The sequence below is a fragment of the Lagopus muta genome, chromosome 15, assembly GCF_023343835.1.
Source record: "Lagopus muta isolate bLagMut1 chromosome 15, bLagMut1 primary, whole genome shotgun sequence".
In the NCBI taxonomy this organism is placed as follows: domain Eukaryota; kingdom Metazoa; phylum Chordata; class Aves; order Galliformes; family Phasianidae; genus Lagopus; species Lagopus muta.
The window spans coordinates 12590613-12614109 of record NC_064447.1 but is presented as its reverse complement, the minus strand read 5'-3'; the positions used below and the strand labels follow the sequence as shown (position 1 = coordinate 12614109).

Genomic DNA, 23497 nt, shown 5'->3' with positions numbered 1-23497 from the left:
GAGGTGCTGTGTAGCAAGTTTGGAGCTGATGTTGTGTTCTCTTAGGTGGTGGGTTCATGTTCCTAAATACTCTACCCCAGTGTCGTCAGTGCCAGTCCCTGCCCTGAGCACTTCAGATGCTTGGACCTGGCTACTGGAGTCTCTCCTGCCAGCCCCTCCAAGCAGTGCTCACTCAGGCAAGAGTCCAGCACTGGCAGTGCCTCTTTTCTGGGCTCTCAGGGTGGAGACTTCCATAATCCTAAAGGAAAAGGAGAAGCTCCTTCTATACTTTGCTTCTATTGATTGTAGCTGCACCTTTGTGTTGTGCTTATATCTATGCACATCTGTTGGTAAATGAAATATGCAGAGGGAAGTAGTGGGAAATGATACTTGACTTGCACCTCCAGCAAGATCTGCCATTAGGAAATTGATTTCCTGAAGTCCTTCCTATCACCACTCCCCTATGGGCACGGGGATGGAGGAGATGAAGAAACCAGGATATTCTGTATTGCGAGGGTTGCAGAGCAGGCTTTCCATGGGTCCCACCACTGTCAGCTGGTCTCGGTTCTGGTCCCCAGGCATGGGTGGATGGCAGTGCTGGATGTGGCGTGTGGTGATGTACCTCAGGGAAGTGAGTGCAGTGGCAATAGGCAGTGAGCAGCCCTCAGAGCCAGGCCCAGAACAGCAAGCAGCAAGTCTAGGGCTGCCAATTCCTGGTTTGGGGTTGCCAGCTAATCCCAGGATGGAGAGCCCAGGTTTCAGCAGTGGGCTGCTGAGCAATGGCAGTGAGCTGGGAGGTGCGACTTGCAGATCTTCCTGCCAGGTTCTTTTCTGAGCAGCACAAATCTGGATTAACCCCCTGCCATGTTGCCAGGTTTAGACACAGAAGATGGGGTAGGGCTTAATGTGGCATGTCCATGCCAGATATTGGAGAATCTCTAAACACAATGTGAGCATGGAGCTCTAGGGCAGCTGTGCTCTTCCTGTTTCATGCACAGGAAGGCCATGGGCCTGAGAAGTGGTGAGGTGTCCACACAAATCAGGGGCTGTAATTCAGTTTTCTATTTAGAAAGCTCTGAGACAATGGTTCCCTGTGCTCCACTAGTATAATAGTAGAAATTATAAGTTTTTCCAGGAGAATGGTCCAAAAGGTAAGTAAGTCAATGGCCACCCCTTGCCATGAATCTTGTAGCTTTGGGATTACTGCTTGGAACAGAGTGAAAACATTTGATTTAGGACTGAGATGCTGTAGAAACTTTCAGGAGCAAGCAGAGGCAATAATTCCATGACAGAGCACACTGCTGCTCAAAGGAGAGATCTGAACTTCTAGCTTCTCCACTGCCCCAGGAGAGCCTGGTGCAACAGAGACCTTGCTTGTTTGTAGCAGAACTCTACGCAATGGCACTTCTGAATAGCAAAAGCTATCCAGCTCCATTCAAGACAAGGTCTTCAGTAAACAAGATGGCTGGATGGAGAGGAGAGAGCCTGCAGATAGTAAGGAAAGGTACCAAAAAATTGTGGTAAGATGTATTAGCTTGCTAGCTGGGTTGTGAGGTGTCCTTCATGCGTTACTGAGTGCAGCAGTGGTTGCCATCTGGCCCACCTTCATCATCTTAATGATCCTCACTGAGACAGCTGTGAAGGGTCAAGGATCCCTGTTCGAGGGACAAGTACTTGGGCAGAAACTGGCCTGAGGAAATCTATGGCCTACTTTTATACTTCGGTATGGTTCCAATACTCCCTTCACCAGCAGTGTCAGACCAGTGTCTCAGGGCATCCAGAGATTCTGCAGCCCGTTGGCCGGCAGGATCCAGGTTTGAATGCCAGCATTAAATAACTACAGCTGCTTAGACAGACAGTGCAAAATGTGATAGAATCAAGCTCCTTCCAATAGTGGCAGCTGGGCTGGTTGGGAGCAGTGGGCATGAAAGCAGCTTAAGAGGTTCAGATTTGGTGTGTGCAAAGAAATGTGCACCAGGAGTGTGGTGCAGCAAGAGGGCACGTGGCCAAAGAGGGCTGAGATCTCCAGAATGCACCCATGCTAAGCCATGGTTGGTAAAACATTAGAGATGATCTTGGAGTTAACTGAGTAGGGACCTCATTCCCACATCTGAAGGGCAGGGAGGGGACTTTCACCTACCCTTGTCCTCAATGGCATGGCTGGAACAGACTTGCCAGCCTGAGAAGTTGTGTACTTGAGTGCTGAGAAGAGAGCCAGGACTGGAATGTACCTGATTATAGCTGATAAGTGAGGTTTGTTACAGAAAAGCAGGTCTATCTGTCTCTTTGCTCCTGAGGGGACAAGCTCTTCAGCAAAAAAAATGAGCAGGAATGGCTGGGGGATTTTAATGGAGTTAACTGAAATTTCCACTGGGGAGTTTAAGTGTTGGCATTTAGCTGAAGAGGAGAAAACATCTAGTTTTCTTCTGGGAGAAAAAGCACACACACACACACACACACACACACACACACACACACACAAAAGCAACAACAAAAACACCAAACAAGCCAACCAAGAAAACAGCATTTTCTGAGTGGAAGGAAGCAGCTCCTATGACATGGGACTCTGGTCTGTTGGGGCTGTGGCAGATGGACTAATGCTCTCCATTACTGGAGGACAGCCTGATACTTCGAGGAGCTCTTGGTGTCTCAGAGGAGTGACTGTGTGCACATAGGCCACGTAACATCAGTTCTCTACTTGCACAGAACATATTTTAATCTAGAGTTTGTGAGGGCCGATGTGGTTCCAGTCCTGTTCCAGTCCCTAGAGCAAGAGGAATGGGTGCATCTCAGTCATTACAGCTGGAAGGTCCTTCTATCAGAAACAGCACTGCCTTTACCTCCCTGCTGGGAGAGGGACTCCCATGCTTTGCTTAGTGGGCCATGGCCCATTTTATGGAGGCACAGCAAACCCCAATTAGTTCTGGAAGCAGCACATGCAGCATTGAACTCACTGCTGTTTTGCTCCCCGAGGCAACAGTAGGGAAACCAGGCTTGCAAATGGGCTGTTCCCTGGGTGGGCACTGAGTATGCAGCCGTAGTGGCCAAAGAGCCATTTTCAAATGGGTTTTGCTGCTGATATCAAGTTGTGCTGTCCTTGCTTCCTGACAGTTGTCCAGGTTCATCAGGTTGTCCAGGGTGATGCTGAAGCTGTCCATGAGAGCTGCATGGCTCCAGGACTGGCATGTTCACCCTCCCACAGCCATTAGTCTCCTTTTCTCTTGCCTGGGTATGAAACCCTTCCTCAAAATCTCTTGTCATGTGGTCTGCAATGGGAAACAGGCAGAGCAGAGGGGCTGCTTAGTTGTTGGATAGACATCTTACTGGGAGGCAGATTCAGGTGCAGATGAGGTATCAGCAAATTGCACCAAACCTCTATATTGGACAGCATCATCCAACAGGAGCTGTATTATTGCAGATGCTCCTTTCCTGCAGAATGGTGCCCACCCCTGCCCAGTGCTGGCCCAGCAATTCCCTACCCTCTGGCTCCCTGCTCCCAGGGCTGTGCTTTATTAGCATCCTGATAAGGCGAGAGTTCATTGCTGAGTCTTAAGAAATCGGCAGAAATGCCAACCCTTCATGCAAGAGTAAAAATAGCCCTAATAATTTAGGCAATTAGTTAATTAGCCTCATTTATTTGAAAGCACCGAGTGGCGTGGGAAGATTTTGCCTCTGTTTTTGTTAAGCTTTTTTCCATTCGCTTTGTTTGCTTCTCCCTTGCCGTTTTCTCTGCTCCCTGACATAGATACAGCCACCCAAGATGATTTAAAGTGGTGTATGCACACCAGAACAGGATGCTGCATGGAGTAGGGGCAGTGCTGCAGGGATGTGCCAGGAGTTCTGGCACCAAGCTCACTGCATTATCATCTCATATAAGGAAGCAGGTGGCTTCTTTCCATGTTGCCCATTCCCTGACCCACGTATGTCCCTTCATCACAGGTAAATGATGTGACACATTCAGGATGACTCATGTTTCTAAACATCTGTGAGCTGGTCACTGGCTGGGATAGAGCTGCACTCAGCATCTTTTGGCACTGAGATTTCACTTTTTAGGGCTTTTTCCATCTCACATAAGAGCCTTACCAATCAAAGGTGGCTTGCAGTCCAAGAGGAGCACATTTGTGGCATCCTCTGCTTGAACTCTGCTCAGCATATTGGTCCTTATCTAGTGCTCAGACTAAAATGGACAGGGAAAAGAGTCATAGAATCATAGAATCAACAGAGTCAAGATAAAACAGGCATTTGTAGGGGGAAGCAGGGGTGCTACAATAGCACAAGGGTGGAGGTGAGGCTGCTCCTTGCCCAGCATCCCTGTGCCAGCCCTCTCCCAGGCAGGCGCTGCCATCGGAGCGGGACGAAGTGGTAATGCTCTCCCAGGTAACTGTCACACTTAATCCCAGGAACAAGCACAAGCAGATGCTTGAAAAGAGCTTGACAGCCTGAATGGCTCAGAATTCAATTTTTAAGGCAGGGTGCTCTGTGTTAAGCAGGGAAAAAGAGAGATTTGTGCTGCTGAAGGAGCAAGAGGCAGAGAAGTGTGGAAATCAGCCCTGCGAGCCAGACCCTGTGCCCAATGGAAGAGATTCTCTGTGCTCACCTGAGAAGGAGAGTGCTTTGGTTGGATTGCTGTTGCATGGAGGACATCGAGGGAGGCATTATATCTCCAGATCCTGTACCCTGCTCAGGTCCTGCCCCCCAGCATCTCTCTGGGTCTGTCCACACTGAGATCTCATAGCAAGCAGGACATCCATGTAGATGGATGGATGGTGGCATCCATCTCCATCCTGGCAGAGGCACGAGCTGCAGTCTCATATGTTGCTGAGTATTTGGGGCCTCGCTAGGATACAAACCAGGGCAATTTTGTTGTGGTTCAGCAGGCTCAGCCATCATTAGAGGTGAGAACTGTCTGCTTAAATATCACACCAGGCCTGCTCCAGTCCTCCTCCACCAGGTCTGGGACAGCTGGTGGTTGGCTCCCACTGCCCTCCCCCATCTAACACGAGTTGCATCTCCCATGCGTTATTCACAGGGGGAGCTGAATGAAACGTCTTCCTGATTTATTTCTAAAGATATTAGATCTTCTCACGTTGTTCATCTTCTCCAGAAATGACAGCTCCCAGGCACCTGGGGATAAATGGTGCCTTGGAACAATTCCGTTGTTTCTATTCCAGGCAACAGGAATTCCTCAGATCTTGACATCAGTCCCCAAACCCCGGCGTGTTAGCATAACCTCCAGACAGCTCTGAGTTTCTTGACCCAGAAAAAGGACAGGATTTATTGTGGACCCTGGCAGAGTGGTGTCCTTGTGGCTCTGCCCTGCTGGCGTGCCGCGTCCTCTGCTCCTCCTGCAAAACCAGCTGGAATCTTCTTGTCGAAACAGTTCTCCGTCAGCAAATGCCACATCCACGGAAGGGGCTTTTGTGTGTGAAATCAAATCAATGTTGATTAATTTTCATTTTGGAAAGGAGGACAAAAAAGACCTGTTAAAAATGTCAAGATGCCTTCTTTCTCGTTCCTGCAAGAAGAGCTTCAATTTTTTATCTCTTAATGACCTTTTGTTTGAAGCCTTTGTCTGTTATAAGAAGCATTCAAGAAGAGATGAAGCAAAATGAAGTGTTAAATATCTTTTCAAGTGAAATTTGACCATTCCCATGACTTGATTTGTTGATTTTTTTTTTTTAACCACAAAGGGAGGAATTGCATTTCTTTTCTCTCCAAATTTGTTGCCCCGTGGAGCTCACAGCAATGGGTGGAAGCTGGAGAAGGTGACTCCGATGCACAGGACAATGGTGCAAAGCATTCACTGCTCAGTTTTAGGGTTGGTTTCACACCCGAGGAGTTTCTTGTCCCTATTTCTTCCAGGGTTAGTAGAAAGTGTAATAGAAGGAAGGAAAGGAGAAAGGAGTTACTGAAGAGATCTGAGCGTTTCTACTTTCCACTTGAAAGAAGCAGGGTTGAGCTGGATAACATTCTTTCAGCTTAAAAAATAATAGTAAAATAAAACCTGGGGAAAAATTTGGCTGAAGGGAAAATGTAAACTGTCCACATTAAAACAGTCTGAGGGACAGGCAGCTCTTCTGAGCATTTCTCCTACCCATCCTCATGAGATTCCCTTAGCATGATGCAGTCCTGCTGCCGCCCCAAACTGCACTGAGGTAAAGCTGGAATAACACACAGTGTGCTGCTGGAATAACGAGCCCACACGGACAGTGATCACCTCCAGAGCTGGAATGTTGCCCGTCAGCGGGGCACAAGCATTGCTTGCGTGCTTAATGAAATCTCCTGTCTTAATTGAGGCTATGAGGGACAGTTTCAAAGTCATCAAGCCTCTATTAAATCCGCCTCTCTTTGTGTTGCGTGGAGCAGAGCTCTCCTTCTCCAGCTTGCTGTTGGCTCTCCTGGCACTGCATCCCCACATACGTCTCTCGCTGGAATTCCTTCTCCCAGCCTGCAGCACTCGTCTGTCTCCAACAAGTCGTGGCCGAGCCCAAGGAACGCATTAGCTGCCTGACCTGGTTCCAGCCAGGTGTGAAGAGATGCGGTGGCTCTGGCTCCGCTCCACCCTTCCCGACCATGTGAGGAGAGGCAGAAGGCTTCTGCTCTCTCCACCAGTTTGCATCATTCAAGTCTACTAAGAAACAAAAATAACTCGCACAAAAACCCCAACAGGGATAGGAGTGGTGAGAGGATAGATAGGAGAGAGCCATTCATGGGGAAAGCCAAGCAGGTTAAAAGACATTTGCTAGGCTGAACGAAAGAAAGCCCTTCAATTAGCTGTCTGCCCCAGGAGCAGAGCAGGAAGAGATAAAAGCTGAGATGCCCTTGCAGGTGCAAGGGGAAATTGCTGACCTCGAGCTGGCAAGTGGGCTGGAAGCTGGGCATCCTCATCACAGGGGCTCAGCACGTGGTGCAAGGTGGTACTGCAATAGGGGACCTTCCCTCTTCTCCCAGCTTTTCCCTTCCTATGCTTTCTCTGAGGACTTTTGCATTCCTCAATCAGTGCATGAAAGGTCCAGTGCTCATTTCTGGAGCACATGCTTGGGAGACAGTGGGGCTGCTGTGCAAATCACGGGGGGCTCACCACCTCTGAACCTCATTCTCCAGAGCCCACCCCAGTCCTGCACCTCCCATTTATCCATCTCCCTGCCAGCATTTTGGGGCATTTGTCACCGTTTTGAGAAGCAAACAGGGCATCTGGGAAGGGAAGGAGCAGCTGTTCTGCCTCCTTGGGCTTGGAGCATCCGCTCCTCACACTCACACACACTCCCCTCACCTAACAAACAATTATTTAACAAAGTATGCAAATAGTATAATTACTGTTATTTGTTTAGCTGTTATAAGCGTTTGAAATGTAAATGTCAACTTTGGGATTTTTGCAGGGTACGTGTGTGCTGTTGTTGGCCTTTCTCTCTCTCTCTCATGTTCTCCCTGGATTACAATTTGATGAATTTCTCCTCATCCTAGGGAAATAAAAAAAAAAATAGAGCTAATGTGATTTCTCTGCGATTACAGCAGAAGACGCTGAAGAGGGGATTACTCACAGTAACTTCTCTTAGCAGCTCTGAGTGGGAGGCAGGATTCGTTACACTGAGCAGAGAAATAGAGGGAGCTTCGTGCCATTGGCTGCATGATGCTCACGGTGGTACCAGGGTTTCCCTCCTGGGAGGGGACAGCAGTGCTGGGACCTCTGCAGAGGGTTTGCAGGGTCCTGCTGCAATTTGATGTGCAGGCTGAAATATGGTTTTCTAGGAGGTGATGCTTTCTTTATGGTGAGCTGGAGGGATGAAGTCACCTCGTAGCTGCCCTGGTGTGGGTTTACCCCGAACCCTGTGGTGCTCAGCAAAGGATATCCCACTGTCATACATTTTGGCTGAGATATTGCTGTGAATGGAACACTGAGAAGCTCATCCTCACACCACAGTTCAAGCAGTTGATCCAAAGTTCATTACCATCACCAACGCAGAGCTCAGGCTCAGTGCTAATGCAGGTTTTTCAAAACCAGTCTCAGCTACTGGTCCATACTGGGAATGCTTTTACATGCAGGACGGGGCCCATGTGACTGCAGCACCTCTGCTGCTGGCTCACAGAATCTCAAAACCACCAGGGAGGGACCCAGCCATCCCCAGGCTTGAAACCTTCTCCAGTTGCACAGCTCCAGGATGAATCCCATTGGATGCATCAACTGGCAGCAGGCCTGGCACCAGCTTATTGTTCACTTGGCTCTAATGCTAGCCAAGGCATTGGAGCAAAAATGGAAAGGCTGCATTGCTGCCCTGCACCCATCCAGCAGCCCCTCTCTGTGGAGCCCATGGTTTTCATGGGAGTCCCAGGGCAGCAAGGGGATGAAAGATTTCCACCCCCAGTGGAAACCAAGGGAGCTGGGCAGGACAGGGTGGTGAACATAGATGTGGTTTTGAGGCACTGTGATAAGTTTACGGAACAAACTTCCAGTGCTCTGCTCCCATTGCAGGTACTTGCAGCCTCAGACAGTGCCATCAGCTCCCAAACTCTTGCCCCGAGCAGTTGGACCATGGGGTGGAACCAGCAAGCTGCTTTTCTCTTAATTACAAACACAATAATCCAGTGACCTTCAGCAGATTTCATAGCCCAGCAGGCTCATGTAATTGAAGCTGGTGATGATTTGTCATGGCTCTAGGCTCTCCCTATCTATTTCACTCCCTTTTTCTCCCTCAGTCTCTTATTCCCTGTTTCTCTTTCCTTCCCCATCATCTCATCACCCCATGCCTTACTTTCAGCCAAAGCCCTCCCCAGCACAAGGCACCTCCAGATCTGTTCAACTCCAAGGGGTTTAGGGTTTGCCTGCTGCAGTACTTTCTCTGCATCCATTATCCAACACAGTCTCTCTTCCCTGACCAGGAATCCTCCACCTACCAGAAAATTCCAGCTCTAGGACTGATCATAAATAAGAGGTTGTTGCTGTCAATATCCCCACAGCAGACTGAGCTCCAATTCCCAACTTCTCACCCCCATCAGGTGAAAGTTGATGCAACATTATCATTTTTATTTAAATTCCCTCGTAGGTGGCAGGTTCAATGCTATTAACATATTTCAATTCAAGCCATTCTTATTTTAATTAGCCTTAAGTAATTAGTTCTAATTCATCGCCATTTTTTGCTCCGCATATTTTGGGTTATTTACTTCCCCTGCTAAGTAACAATTTGATGTAATTATGTGCTACTCATTCTTTCTATTTACATATGCTCACTCACTCAGATTTCCTCGTTGAAATTTCAGCAGATCCTTTGAATTCCCTTTTTAATTGTTTTCCGAGTTGTCAGTGGTGTGGAAATTGTGGGGTGGTAAAAGAATTGATTCTCTTCTGTGGACAGCCCTGGTGCCAAAGGCAGCGACAACTCGTGGGAGCACCTGGGCTGGCAATAGGCTGCTGTTGGCAGGGAAGGTTCATTGCCATGCTTTGTTTCTGGAAGGATGGATTCACATATGAAAAGAGTTTGGGAACCACATCCAACTCTCTCTGTCTTTCTCCTGGGCTGCGTTAGCCCCGATGCCAAAGGAGCCAGTAGTTGTTGCCGTTCCCATTTGTTTTCCTTGCATAGCCAAAGATGTTTGCAAATGGCCTGGATTTCCAAAAGAGCTGTACTTCCATCCCTAAAAGAGCAACTTCTAAAATGCTGTGCGTTTTTTTGTCGTTGTTGTTTTGAGTATTTTGAGCAAATGTGTTGCGTCTACATACCTCAGTTTCTTATCTGGAATGTACTTTTATCTTGGCAACCATTATCATAAGTCCTCCCAAGAGCCATATTTCTGTCTTCAGCCTCTTTTCTCAAAGATTGCCCTTCTCTTAGCACCTTCTCCATAGCTGAGATTCTCAGAGGATCACAGTTCATGCATCTAATGCTTTTTTCTGATCATCTGCTCTAAAACCACCTCTTTCACTCCCTTAAAGCTTGGTTCTGAGCCTTACTTAACGTGCCTTCCTACAAAAGTACAGATTTTGTGTTCATGCAGAGCATGTGCATACGTGTGTGTTTATCCCTAGCAACTTTTAAGTGCGTTATCCAACTCCAGCCAAACCTGACAGAGGAAAGCCATCTCAAGAATAGCAAGTTCCCTGAAGGTTTGAACAGACAGGCAGAGGTAGAAGAGAGATGCCCTACTTCTACTGAGGAAAAGCCATCATGTTGTGCTGAGCCTTTACTGGATGCTGGAGAATCCATTTGGGAGAGCACCACTTCCACCAGCACACAGCTTCTCCAACAACCACTTCAGCCAAGCTCAAGGCAAGCAGGATTTCCTGCTTCTGGTACTTTTGGAACTGCTTTTTTTTCCCCCCCAGGTTGCTTTCCTGCTAAATTCTTATCAGCCCTTGGAATCCATGTACCATTAGCAAATGCTGCTCGCCTCATGAATATGCACGTTCACAATGCAGTAGCATTGGCTTAACTGCTCCCATTGAAGTTGATAATAAAACTCCTGCTGACTTCAAAGAGAACAGAGTCAGGCAGTACCGAGTGCTTTGGAAAATCCCACCCCTGGTTGTTATTTTATTTTTAACACGTCTGCTCAGGAGCTGTGGGTTGGAGCTAAATGCTCAAGAATGAGGAAAGAGGAGGAAAAAGAGATCAAACAGGCGAAAATGAGAACCTGGATTGTGAAGTGAATATCTCCCTGGATCTGAAGCTTACAGAGGAGCAATCCTCCTTTTGTGCCAGGATCATGAGCTGCTGCCTCAAGGCATGGAAGGCAACACTTTGAGGTGCTCCCTCATGGTCTGCTCATGGAGGTCACTGGAACAACGCAGTGCCTGGACAAGGCAAGGCCTGGGGCCTTCTTGAAGTCTACCAGAGCCCACAGGTTGCATGGTGGAATTGCTCCTCTAATTTCCGTTCCAACACTGGCAGAATGCTGTTGTTGGACATAGGTTTGGGTGGCCCTGTGTGGAACTGAGGGTTGGACTCAATGGTCCTCATGGGTCCCATCCAACTCAGGATATTCAATGAGCAGCGTGTGTTTAAATCCAAGCACATGAGTGGTTTCAACTGGGCAGAACTCCTGTGTATTTACCTGCCCTGCTGAATCAGGGCACATTCTCCTTGCAGGGACTTTGTGTTTTAGTGCTAGCTATTTGGGTATCATCTTCTAAGATTATTTCCAGTGGAGAGAACACAATACTTTCCATTCCAGCAGTATTTTTGGTAACAGTTACTATTTCCTGACAATGTGTCTATATTTTAGGACAAAACCAAATTACATGTTGGAAGCTCCTTTCCCTACTGCAGTTCTTCCAGCACTACTCACAAGTCAGTAACATCAAAACCATAATCTGGAAGAGGCACAATAGAAGCTATATTAAGTTATATACAGATTTGCCATCCAATTGCACGCCATAGCCACTTGATCACATTGTATTATCAATCCGTTTCGGCTGCACATTTGAAAAACAGTTGCTTCTTTCTCAATGGCTGACTTTTTAATTCAGATCTTGGAAGAGTTTTATCTATGATTTTTGCATGGGGAGAGAAGCAGAATCTCCCTACCTCACCACGTTGACACAATGTGATTTTGTAGGTGCGAGGTTTTGTGATGAAGGGTGTTGGCTAAAGGGCCTCTCACTGTTACTTATGTCAATTATTTTTCTGATTTTTTTTCCCCTGTTATTATCTGTTCCTTGAAATGGAGTCTATAAAAATCTCATGCCCAATTTATTACTATTATTTTTTTTAAACAGTTCATTTTCCCCATGCTCTATACCTTGATCAAACCCTGCACTGGTATAATTAACTCCATTTGATGAAGTGCAAGACCTCACGTTACCTTATCTGAGGGATTTCTCTTGAGGGCACACTTAGTTGTGATACAAGCTAAGGAGATGGAAAGAATCCCAAGTTGGATTTTTTTTTTTTTTTTTTTAAACAAGTTATCCTTAACCTCCATCCCAGATATCCATTATTCTGGACAGTGCTTTTAATTTAAGTATGATATAACATGCTTGGTAAGTTGTATTATTTAAAAAGACTAAAAAGAATTACAATCAGGATTTTTTCTTCCCCTCCAAGCACCAAAGAGATCTTGATAAGTTGCAGAGTGAACCCATAGAATAAATAAAATCAAGAACAAACGAACTCAAGCAAGTGTTACAACATCAACCTAGCTGGAAACTGCATACTTTGTTCTAGATTACAGTTTCATTCTGAAACTTAAATAAAGCATTCTATGAATGAAACTTTTTCACAAATTAAGCCTGTCCCAGAAGGTTGCTGTTGGGTTTTTCTTAGTAAGAGATTGCAGTTTTTGTTTCAAGCTTCCAAAGTTACCATTACACGCAATCATTACTTTTTTTGGAATACCTTTTATCTGCCCCTACACTGGTTAATTCATGGACATCTAAAGAAAAGAATCGAAGCAAGATGGCATCAGAGATATGGAAATAGAGCATCTGGGAAAAAAGGGGTGGTTTTTCCAACATTCCCCTTGAAATCATTTTTTTTCCTGCAGGATGAGCAGATGCAGTAAAAACAGACAGCTTTACCTGCAGTCTTTTTGGAGGGGAGAAGAAACAAGTGAATCATCTAACCAAGCATTATTTTATTTGGCTAAGATATTTATAGCATTTCTAAATATAAAGCCAGGCCCAGACAAAAGGCGATGTTCAGGAGGAATGACCGCTCTACAGTCAGATGCTTTTACTGTACCCAGAAATTTGTGAACTCCTCTTTCCTTACTGGCTGCCATTTGCTGTGCATTGGGGGGAGGTTTAAATCAGACTCCAGCTCTGATCTGTAATATTTTGGTTGGATTCTATGAGCTGAAGACATATTTGCTTATGAAGTTACACTCTGTCCCCTATATGAATAACGACAACGTACTTCACAACTTAAGTCTGTTTTTTCCCTTGTCTTGTGGTACAAATTCTCAAATGGATACTTGCAAAGCCTATAAAAATCTAGCAGTGGTATGATACAAGAATTTGTAGCTTACAGGAAATAGAGAGATTTTGACATTTGTTTGCATTTTAAATAGAATGATATATATTCAATTTAAAAACGTATTTCAAGTTAATTCCAATGGCATTCAGATATTAATGTTTGAAGATTTTATTTTGGATTACAGATGGAACTGAAAAATTCTTCTTAAGCCTCACAATGCAAAGTTCAGTGTATTCAAATACTCCTAATTCCTTTAAAACATGGCTTTGTCAGCCCTCATTGATGCCAGGAGAAATGTTAGATTTACTTGAGCACAGTTTCTGGTGGGGAAGTAGCATTGCACCTCACCACCACTGCCTGGAAGGCCAACTGGTGCCCATCTTTGCCAGCAGTTAAATACCTTTTAGCTCTTTGAGCACTGCCATGATAATACAGTATTGGTTATTTTTTGTCATTCTGTTTCCTGACTGAGCTGTGTATTCCCATTTTAATACTTCTGAATTATTTCCATATTTTTGTTCACATCCACGAGCTCCCCATAAGAAAGCAAGCTGAACTCTTTTACCTTACTGCCCCTTCCACAGGAATCTCTTTTGGCCATTTTTGGGTTGGTTTTTTTTCCCCCCCTTCTTCCCTTGACAATACATTGAGGTTCCTGTTGCACTTCTTAGTATTCTGTCCCGCATTTGGTTTGCAGTTTTCACCTTTTGAGGCTGAAGCCTTTGTGTTTCTTTATCAAGGGAGGAAGTTCTTCGTAGCTGTATTTTCTTTACGTTGTTAGCGATTCCAAGCACTTCCCTGAAATCAAAGCTTTTTCTGCTTCTCGTAGGGTAACATCATGAGTAATCCTGAGTCATTTGATTTCATATATTCTAAAATATCTTCTCTGAGATGGTCACGCTGACATTTGGGTTCTCCATCAACACAGTGTTTAATACTGACTCTAATGCTGTGTTTTCCCTGCTTTCCAGTGCACAGTCTGAACCAGAAATATACCATCATCGGAATGTTTTTGATCAAATATTTAAATGCTGGTATGTAAGATGATTATTGACTTTTCAATTAGATGATGGAGTCTCCTGCTGAAATAAGTTTTCCTTACATATTCACCGGCTGTATTTAAGAACTAGCATTTGGCTAGCACTTTCCAGTGCTTAAAATAGAAAGCTGTCTCACATGCTGTCTTTCCTTAGGAGATCACCAACACTTTTCAGTAACATCAGCCTGTTTTTAAAGATGGGAAAACTGAGGCACAGCTGTAGAAACTTGTCCCAGGTCACTCAATGACTGAAGCAGGCAGAGAAAGAGAAACTAAGCCAAAGAGAAACCAAGCCACAAGTGCTGGACTGCAGCCTTCCTGGACTGCCTGTCCTTTAAGTAAATCTGCTCCATTTACAGGAGCCTAATTACATCTCCAGGCTCTAAGAAGTGTGTGGTGTGCATATGTACATGTATCCAAACAGGGAGATAGCTGCATGGCCCCACATGTCTGCATTAACTTTTGCTATAGCTCAGTGAACCAAGTCTTGCTCAGTCTTGAACATATTCCCATGAGCACCATCAACATTCCCTTAAATAAGTATGATCCATCTTGATTTTCTGCATGAGTCAGGAAAAAGCCTTGTTTCTCTTGGCAGGTGAAAGCCAATTGCTATAGAGAACTGACATCTCCACAGTGTTTCCCTAAGGAGCCACTTGCCTTTCAGTTGTTAGCTTTCTGTCATCAGCTGCATTCTGCATCTCTCTAGCACTAGTACACCCAGGAAAGATCACAAGGTTCTCTTCTTAATCAAAGTCCACTGCTCTGGATAGTCAAAAAACCTTTATCTCTGTCTTCATCCTCATGAATTTTATTCCCGTTCTTCTTGCATGTTTGTTAGCTTTGGAGAAGGGCTCTGATAAGCTCTTAGTAGCTTAACTGCCTTCTCAGAGCCACTTCCAAACATTTCCTTTAGAAAGCTATTTATGGGTATGTAATGCTATAGTGTGATGGAAAGCACAGCAATAATAGCTAGGTGGCAAAGTCCCAGGCTACAGCAAGCAAGGACAAACCCAAACACAGCAACCATAAACAAAGGAATACAAATTTGCTTACCTTCAGAAGACCACAGGTAGGCAGGGATCCCCAGGGAAATACCTTTACCTCCATGCCAAGCCTTAAATGAGGTCTGGGAAGGGGTGGATCCTGGCTCCACCCTTCTGGTCAGCTGCATTGCATACAGCTGAGCTCCCCTGGGTTGGCTCTGCTTTCCTACAGGTGCTCAATCACTGTGTCAGACTGTGACTTAGTATTTCTGCTGCAGGGTGGTAGTCTGGTAATGTCTCCTATTTATTCCCCTACTTCCGTTTCATTTTGTTCTGCTGGTCTTTGAAGTTGCAATGTCTGGGTTTGCTGTAGAGTTCCTGCAGTCCTGTGGAGATCCAGGGAGGTTTGGGGACAATGGCTCTGAGAAAGGTATAGATTTTACTTTACTGAAGGGACTGAAAATTGGCCCCCACAACAGTTTTGGCAATAATAGTCTCATTTGTTTTGGGAAGACTGATAGCAGAATACCCCCATGAGTACAGCGGAACTATTTTTAGTTAGATTAGCAATGGGAGCTGGACAGGTAACAGCTAAAACCCTCCTTGTCTCCATATTGTTTTGATACGTTAGAAGGCCTTTCAACCACACCGGTTCTACCATGCCCTGCTCACTCACATAACTGCCTGCTTTTTTGTCACTGCAGTTGATTATCAGTGATACTTGCCCATGGCAAAACTGAGAAGGGAGTTGTTTCTAAACAAAATAGCTCTCAAGGTTGCAACTAAATCCAAAAATTGTGAGGCACGGCTGCTCGAAACTGGGAAGATGGGTGGAAGGATGCATCTGTTTTTTCAGAACTTGGTTGTTGATTTTTGCGTGCTTGGGATTACTAATCTCAGAGAAGTCCAAATTTAGCAGAGGGAAGGGTCTGAAGGAGTACACTCAGCTGAGGGACTGGTCTTGCAACTTGCAAGGCAGTGTTTTGGAGGTGTTGGGTAATCTGTACCTTTTGCATGGCATAAATGAATTAGATGAGATGATCAGGCACCTCAGCGTCCCAGGTTTCAGTCAATCATCGAGGCCACCACAGCCTGTGCCTGTGATGAGGAAGGAGAGCTCATCCGTCATCCGTCCACTCATCCATCTCCTGTCTGCAGAGAGCTCTGCTTCTCTCATGTCTCCTCCCCTCAGGCACGGGCCGTGTGCCCCTACCCTACCACTGTTGTGACACTGCACTGCCACAGCTTGGGTTGCTCTCACTGCCTAAATCTAGTGATATAAAGGTTACGTGCCTAGGCTAAGTTCATCATCTAGAACTCCTCCATAGTGGTAGAGAAAGTTCAACACCTCCAGAATGTAATTCATCCCATCCAAAAATAGATGTTTAAGACAGGAAGAATGAATCACTCTCTGGGGGTTGGTGTGCGTTTCTGTTCACTGATGATAAAAGAAGTCTAGACAATTACCTTAACCTAGACATCCAGCTGTAAGACACCTTCAGCTGTGTGAGATCTAGCTATGCTTTCAGGTCCCTGAAGACAGATTTCAAAACCCCTGTTCAAATGCGAAGTAGCTTTCTGATTTCCCTGCTGCTTTCAAGATGAAGTCACTTTCGACAATCAGACTTTCTTCGTCTCGGTGAGACATGTATGGCAGTTTTACCATAACTGAATAGGTTTTTAATGAAGGGGTTTTTACCCTCAACCCCATCTGGGAATTGTCCGTGAGAAGTTGATGATGGTTTCAGGACTATTTCTTTCTATTACTGGCTGAATCATTGCCATCATTAAACATTGCTGTATAATTTCCTCACAAGGAATCTGTTCCACGTAGATAATATTCAAAATGTGGTCCCCATTGGTTACTTTGATTGAATACATGCCACACCACATGTCTTCCATGAGCGTAAGCACAACTCTCCAGCTGGTCAGTGTGAAACAGTCATGTTTGTGAGTTCATTTCTCATGCTCTGACATCTCTCATCCTCACTCCCAATGTCATATTTCCTCATTTTTACCTCTTTCTGAGCTCATTTTTTACAGCACTTGGGGAAAGTTAGACAGGGAAAGTCAAGGGATGATTGCAGAAGGGAAGGGAAAAGGCAATAATGCAACAAGAGCGTAAAGCATGGAGTTCATCCAGGGAGCCCTGGAGGAGAACACTCCTTGCTTATGGTGGCTCTGCAGAAAAGAACGTCTCAGTTTACCTTGAAATATATTTGAAGATGTCACAGCTCTGATTTTTGCTTTTATATTATTATTCACCCTTGCCTGTCTTAAAAATTCAGTTGAACATGAAAGCGTAGCCTTCAAGGGAGATATTGACAGATTTTCACCATAATCATTAACAGAAAAGAAGTCCCTTTTCAAGATTCCTTATTTCCCCTTTTTGGGGCGCAGGCAGTAAGTTCAGATGGATCCTGAAATTGAATTTATTAACTTTCTTGCAAATGCACGTGAATTTTCGAGTTGCCAAAAGTAATAATAGCGATAGTCATAATGATTTGCCCAGTGATGCTACAGGCGTCTCTTGGCCTCTCCTGCCAAGACGTCCACCCACTGCTGCTGGTGGGAGCTGAAGCGATGGATATGCTTCACTCTGGGAGTTCCCTGCTTCAGACCTCGCTGTGTCAGCTCCCAGCACAGCCTGCCAAGATTCAAGCAAATATTCAGGAAAAGGTTGAGGTATTCACTGAGCTTGAACTATTGTACAAGAAATACCCCGAAGCGAAAACAGAGCTATGAGACACCATCACACAGAGCTGCTTCCCCCACCCCGGCAGGCACCATGCCGTACCAGACAAACTCCTCCAGATAGGATCCAGGCAGAGATGTTTGCTTAACACAGCAGCTCTTTGAAAAGGCAAATAAATGGACAGTGAAGCTACACAGACATGTCACTGTGCAGCGATTTCCGTTTAGCATTTACGTTTAGTGCCAGGAAACCCTGACTCATGTATACGAAATCAGAAGGAAAGGAAGAAAGCAGTTGTTCATTATCAGAGCTTCGAATTGGGCATGGGGTGGAAATTAGCATTAAAAAGCACAGGAGGTTACAAAGAGAGGGGCTGGCCTTGGAAGTCCAGGAGGCTTGAAGACCACAGCTCTGCAACAAGGAGATGTAGTGGGGCTTTATCCCACCAGCAGGCTTTGCCCATGGGATGTTCCCACTGGAGCTTAGTGTTACTCATGGTGAGGCTCTTGCTCACTTAGAGGCGGGAGGAAAGCAGGTCCTGAATATTCTTGGAAGTCCTCCAAATTTACGTCAAGGCAATGGTGATTGAAGGCAAGGAAGGCAAGGAAGAAAAGCCTTTTAATAATTGTCAGAAATAAGAGAAATGAATGAGAGCAACCTCCAAGAGAAAGAGCAACCTCAGATAGAAATCCCGAGGTCTGAAGCTCACATTTAATGGATACTTTGGCTCAAACTGAAGGAGCCCACAGCCCTTCAGCAGGGGGATGCTCAGCTCCAGGGCTGTGCGCAGCCAGCTGCAAAGCCCTGCTCCATTTAACACCTGCTGTCCCCTTCCAGCCGGGTCAGAAGGATATCATCCTTCTTCCTCTAGCTATATCCTCTTGCAAAAGATGAGCATGTTCTGCCTTGAGCCCTGGCACCAGGGCCCAGGGAGGGGCCTTACTGTTTATGGGTCAGGAGTGCATGGGAGTAGATGCTGTCACAGCAAATATTTTTGATGGTACCAGGAAGGAAGAAGCAGGTAGAGATGCTGCAGCATGTCGCTGAGGGCTTGGTTTCCACAGCAGCTCTTTGCATACAACCCTAAGAGCAACAAAAGGCAGCAAGAAGGCATGCCATCCGTGCTATTGTCTTCATCTGGAGCTGCCCAGCTGTGCTGTATAAATACCAATCCTTGCAGCTTGGTAATTCCAGTGCTCTTAAAATATGACAAGAGCTAATCTATCAGCATGGGGCAGAGCAGCTCGCAGTACTGGCAAAACATTCAGCAGCTACTCGGGGTCCACAGCATGAGGGCTGCTGTAACACTGGTCATGCAAAAAGCCTGGGTTGGTGCATGGGTGTGCGTGGGATCAGGCGGATCTGCTGGGGTGCTCCTCACCCACGTGCCACCCCTGCCTCAGTGACAGCATGCAATCACAGCTGGTTTGCAGACCCAAACTTTGCTCTGGGGCATGGGAAGCTGCCCGGCAGGGCTCATCTCCACCCCTGTGCTGGCTAGGACAGCTTCAGAGAGTTGTTAACAAGCACTTGGTGGGAATGATTAAAATACCTGCTGTGCTGTTAAATGGTTTGGAGGCAGCTGTGTGAGAGAGATGGCTGCTGTTTTTGGAGGAGTCCTAAGGAAAGAGAAGAGAAGAAGGCTGATATCCAGTGGGAAACTGAGATGCTCCATCTGGCAGGAGGAGTGGTGATGTTGGCGGCTCCTGCAGGGTTATGGGTTATCCCTGCCCTCCGGGAGCAGAGCAGAGGGGTGTGAAGGACAAGAGGAGGTCCTGGAGGAAGGCAGAGTCTTTCCATGGGGCTTTGGGCTCTGTGTGAAATGCAGCTCTCTGCAGAGCTTGCCTCTATGGGGAAGGCACAGAGACATGGGGTGGGGGAATGGGGCAGCACCACCTCACTGGGGCCAGCGAATGGGCACGACTGCACGGGGCACCTCACCTGGGCACGCACAGCCAGCGTCTGGGGAGGACGAGCTGTCTGTGCCAAAGTTATCATTTCCCCAAGATATCAATTAAATACCGAAACAAAAACAGTTTCCGCATGAGCAATTAACAAAGAGCTTCCTGCAGTCTCACAGCGGCCGGCTCCTCACGTTCCTTCCATGCTGTCGCTACCCTCGGCTGCCTCCCAGTTTTGATGGCAGTAGCACGAAGCTCACTGCTGAGGGGCTCAGTGCAGTGTGGGGAGTTATCAAACACCCTGTTAGTGTCAGGGCTGCTGGAGCATGGAGCTGGGAAGCGATAAATCAACTCTTCTTGTGAAAAAATGGGTTTCTAGGCTGAGGATGGAGGGAAAACGGCATTCCCCATGAGTTAGTTTCAGATTGAATTAACCAATTGGTTGGCTGTATATAGTTGTATGTATATATCTTTGCCACAGAGGACCTGGGCAATTCTAATGTGAGGTCACTGTATAGTGATTTTTCTTTCCTCCATTTCTTTTCTTGTTCCAGTCAATGACTCAAAAAATCCCAGCTTTGCCATGAATACCTCCAGGGCAATGAACAGCAGGATTTTGAGGGGAAGCCAGGAAAAAGAAGATTGGTGGGTCAGGGCACAGGGGGCAAGTGGGGCAGGTGGGTGCAACGTGAGGAGTGGGAGCTGCCCGCTGCCCCTGGCTCATGGCCTTTACCCATGGCAGGACAGATCTCTCCAGCTGAAGTTCAGCAAATTGGACCTCCTCTCCCCCCCCCCCCCCCCCCTCTGTTGTAGGATGCTATTCATCTAACGATGCTATTCGTCTAAAGATTTCCTTTAATTTAGAGCTGTGTAGAGTTTGAAAAGCTCTTCAAGTTCACTTGGGCTGATGAATTGGTAATTGAGTGTACCTGGATGTCGGTGCCATTGGTGCCTCTCTCTGCATTTGTATCAGTCTGTGTTTGTTTTCCAGAGCTGTAAATCACTCGGAGCTTGGAGAGGCTTTTATCAAATCCTGCTAGGAGCCAGTCGCTTTCCCTTTCACAAACACATTGCTAATGCCACGTGGAACCCACTGGCTTTGCTGCTCATTTAAAAACAATGAGGATGTTAAATGAAAAAAAAAATTCCTTAGCAACAGGGAGAAGGAGGAAGAACAGAATTGCTCTGATCTCTTCGGAGCTTGCTTCTTCAGTCTAATATCTGTCCCATTGATCTCCTAATATGCTCTGCTTTCAAAGCCTGATTTATTGCCCTCTGCTCTCTTATCTCCCTGCATGTCTCAGACCATGGGAGCACGCGTTGTTTTCAGCTTTGCTGGCAGCCGGGTTGGGTTGTCCCCTTCTCAGCTGCCAACCATTGACCTTCCCTCTGCAGCACCTGGCCCAGCCAGGGTAGGCACAGAGAATTAAACGCGCTGTTTAAGGGAGCCCTCCAGGTTTTTCAGCTTAAGTTCTCCACATTCTCCAACATGTCATGGAACCATTAAGGTTGGAAGAGAGCACTAAGATCACCAATTCCAACCCCAGCCCTTTCCCACCATAACCACCAAGCCACACATCCCTCAGTGCCACAACTCCACAGCTCTGGAACACCTCCATGATGGTGACTCCCTGGGCAGCAGTGCCAGTGCTGCACCACTCCTCTGAGAAATAGTTTTTCTTCATATCCAACCTGACTCTCTCCTGGAGCAACTTAAAGCCATTGCTTCTCATCCCTGGTGTCCATTGCTCCACTGGCCTTAGGAGTTACCTGACCCACTCCATCAGCTGTAGAACCACATAACCCCAGGGCTGTATGACAGAAACAACAGTCCTCATTGGTAGTTCTTGGAGCCTTTTGGGTCCTTCATCCAACTGGGAGGTGAAACAGCACCACGTGGCCTGCACAGCCCACAAGCACAGCCTACATTTTGAATATAGATTGTTTGCAATGAGCTGTTACAGTGCTGTTTGCTCAGGGGAAAAATGGCAAGTTATTTCCATTAACAAATAACTGTGAGAACTTTGCAGTGTGTGTGTGTGAACATTTCATAAGCATAAAATGAGGTGAAGTTTGCCAAAGAGATTATTAATTATGAGTTGTTCATTCAGCTCTAATTGCTTGGGTCTAGCTGTTGTTAGAAGGGCTGTGTGATGCCTTTGTAGCGTATTGGTAAGGTCAGATAAGTGTTGGTAGAAATGACTTCATGCTAAGTCAAGTTTTTGCTTGGGTGTAATGGGAATCTACCTGCTTAGCTTTGCAAGAGAGTAAACGAAGCTGCCTGAGCTCTTCTTGTCACTGTGCAGCCCAGAGAGCTAATGGAGAGCGAGCTGTGCTTTATTGACTCCCACTTTCTTTGTAGAAGAAATAATTAAATTCACCTGCAGAATCCCCATCTTCTCATGCATAGCAGTGTGCAACTTCCCTGCTAACTAGATTAGAGATTACTCATGCCAGAATCACTGATGAGAAAGCACAAGGCAGGAGGGATCTGGCTTGGCTTCCAGGTCCCAGGTGGTATTTGCAGGATTTATGCATAGGAAAAGCATCACTGTGTTCCTTTTGGCCAGCCAAACTTTGTCTGGAAACCCAAAGGAAGAAGCAACAGGGAAACCCGCTGTCTGTCTTTGAACAGCATTTTCTGAAACGAAGCTGCACTTTAAAGCCTCACCAGCGTGGCTTTCACTTTACAGAATAGGTTCCCATCTCAAAAGTACGGGTTATTTGTTCTTACCGTAATATTCTCATCTGACATTCACTCTCCTGGAAACCACCAGCCCAACATTCACCTACCTGCATTCAATTACCTGCCATTGTTCTTGTTCTGCTGTCCTTCTCTCTCCAATTTAGAGATTATATTTCATAACTGACCTCCAACTACCTATTGCCTCCCCGTGACACTTCTCACCCTTTGTCTACCTGATTGATTAGTCCATTATGTTTTCCATTCTCCAGATGACTTACAGATTGCCTGGTATCTGTCACAGGCTTGCTTTTCTTCTGCAATATTTATTCTTGGAGTTTTGCAACACCCTCCAGCTGCCATTCTCTCTTTGTTTGCTGTCCTCCACCTGCCTCTCTGGCTAATGCCTAGTTTGGAAAGAGAAGAAACCCATAGCAAGAAAGTCTCCTATTTGCTGTGAGTTCACACGTGCTGCTTAAAAACCACGCTTATGACACGGCCATTTTTTCAGCAGGGCTCTTTATTTTCTCGGCATTATTTGGAGGTAATAAAATGTCACCAGATCAGATGGCAGTCAGTAGCACAGCTTGGGAGGCAGCTTTCTCCAGAAAACGTTCTCACCTGCACAAGTCAATGAAACAGCAACCAAGCAGGGAGCAAGGCTGGGTGTAAAGATGTGTGCATGTAGCAGGGCTCTGCCTCTGCTGGGGGACAGGGCTGGCAGTGTCCCAGATCCACCCATCTCCCTGAGCATGGCAGGGGTTGTCCAGCTCTGCTGCCACTCTTGGCTCATCCCAGCTCTGCCCATCACTCTGATGTTTAATTAACTGCCCTGCCCCCCTGGATCTCACGCTGAGTTTGGGTTGTCTTTCTGAAATACTTCTCAGGTCACGTCTGAATGAGGATAGCAGGAGGGATAATAAAGTGCTTGTTGCTAATGTCGCTCTTATTGTTATCGTGTTGATGATAATGAAACAAGGCACTGGGTGTTGTGCAGATGAGTCCTGTTGTGGTCAGTGTCACTTCTTGCTGCGCTGGTGGTCTCACATCAGAGCAAGCTGGAGGCTGACAGCAGTGATGAGGACAGGGAGCCCTGGCCAGCCAGGCACCCAGATCCAAGAACAACAAGGGGGTGAGAAGTGAGCAGTGAGGACAATAAAATGGCAATTAAGAATTAAAAGCACATCTGATTCCCATGTGAAAAGATGATTAAGCTTATTGAAATCTGCCCATGCAGCGTGGCTGGTGCTGGTGGTGGCTCTGCACTCCTCGAGGAGTTCTGTGCTGATATCCCTGCTGGTATCTG

The 23497-nt window shown here is 46.3% G+C and overlaps 1 protein-coding gene across 2 annotated transcripts in view; it reads left to right on the top strand.

The window, feature by feature from the left end:
* The window catches only part of ELFN1 (extracellular leucine rich repeat and fibronectin type III domain containing 1), an 89803-nt gene that overhangs the window by 25117 nt on the left and 41189 nt on the right, over positions 1 to 23497 (top strand). The gene's annotated exons all lie outside the window — the stretch shown is intronic.